The sequence below is a fragment of the Gouania willdenowi genome, unplaced genomic scaffold, assembly GCF_900634775.1.
Source record: "Gouania willdenowi unplaced genomic scaffold, fGouWil2.1 scaffold_259_arrow_ctg1, whole genome shotgun sequence".
Lineage (NCBI taxonomy): Eukaryota > Metazoa > Chordata > Actinopteri > Blenniiformes > Gobiesocidae > Gouania > Gouania willdenowi.
Window position 1 is genome coordinate 1,750 of NW_021145016.1, and position 1,634 is coordinate 3,383.

Below are 1,634 nucleotides of genomic sequence, written 5' to 3' on the forward strand. Positions count from 1 at the left end.
ACCTTCAACTCTTTGTCAACACATTGTCATAACTTCTAAAATATTCAACCAACAGTCCTAATGTTTTTAAAAGTAGTACTTCTATCTGTCTAGCTGCTCACAATAGCACATTTTAGCTGTAGGATAAGATGGTTTTAAATATCAAGCCTGAAGGGGATAAAACAAACAAACAAACAAACAAACAAACAAACAAACAAACAAAAACACACACACACACACACACACACACGGCCTCATAGCTCAGAGGTTAAAGCAATGGTCTTGGAAACCAGGGGTCGTGAGTTCAATTCTCACTGAGGTCTTTGCTCCCTATTACCTACAGGTCACAGGGGGGTGGGGCTAATGGTTTTGTTCACACCCTTTAACTGCTCTAGGATTGGTTTGAATGGAAAGCATCTCTGGTTTGTGAAGTCTACAGAGAACCAGGGAAGTGAGCTTTATCCTCCAATAAATAAATAAATAAATCATAGCTGATCAATCAGATTAAACGTAATGCATCACATCACAGCCGATCAATCAGATTAAACGTAATGCATCACATCAGAGCCGATCAATCAGGTTAAACGTAATGCATCACATCAGAGCCGATCAATGAGATTAAACGTAATGCATGACATCATAGCCGTTTAAACGTAATGCATCACATTATAGCCGGTCAATCAGATTAATCTGATTGATCGGCTATGATGTGATACATTACGTTTAAACGTAATGTACGGCACCAAAAAGGCGTTGAATGGAGGTTATTTTCTTTTTTTTTTCCTTGTCTGCACATGCTGTCAAAGGTCAACACCATAGGAAGTGCAATCATTATGAGACAGCAATGCATATTTTTTTATTACAATAAAATACATTGATTTATTTTATTGCTAAATTGTGACCATCACCAGCCCTCCCTAAGGAAGGGTAAAAAATCTTTTATTATAGGGAGGATATAAAAAGGGAGAGCAGTGTTACACTTAAGTGGAGGGGGAAGGGGAGGGGAAAGGGAGCAGGGAGGAGAGACTCAAGGCAGGAAATAGAAAAGGTGGGGAAGAATAGACTATTTTGCAGTGAGGGTGAGATGTGAGGTTGTAGACTATATTGTGCTTATTATGTTGTGTAATCCAGCCAGTATGGTGGCAAGTGTGAGGCTTAGCTATAATGGTGGTGGCTGTGAACAGGGGGAATAAGTGAATGGTAGTACCTAAAGCAGGTATTTGGGATTAACGTGTCTAAGGTTAAACCCAGTATGAGTTTTATCCCACCAGTATATGTGTAAAAAAAAAAAAAAAAACCGCAACAGCAAACCCAGGAACTGCCCTGGGCCCGCAGATGCAGCCAGGCCAGCAGAAAGAGCGGGGGCCAGGGAGCCCCAGGCAACCCCTCACGGCCGAGCAACTCCCCAGATGCCCCCAAGATCTCAGGATGAGAGGCAGCCACCGCCCCCCACACACACATCCGAGGAAGCCCCAAGCAGCCGAGCACCCAGCGCATCCCCCCACCGACCCCAATCCCCAACCCCAAGGCCCCCCGCCAGCATCCAGCCGCCCCCACCCACCCACACCCAAGCACCCAACCCCTCGAGGGAAGGGCCCAGAGAGCCCCCCGCCCGAGACCCCAGCAGAGGAGCCAAGGCCCCCGCCCAGGAGACG

At 45.8% G+C, this 1,634-nt stretch overlaps 1 non-coding gene across 1 annotated transcript; it reads left to right on the forward strand.

Annotated features, from left to right (window-relative positions):
- Positions 1-229: 229 nt before the first annotated feature.
- On the forward strand, positions 230-302 carry trnap-ugg (transfer RNA proline (anticodon UGG)). The gene has a single exon. It is a non-coding gene; the product is annotated as a tRNA-Pro (tRNA).
- The last annotated feature ends 1,332 nt before the right edge of the window (positions 303-1,634 follow it).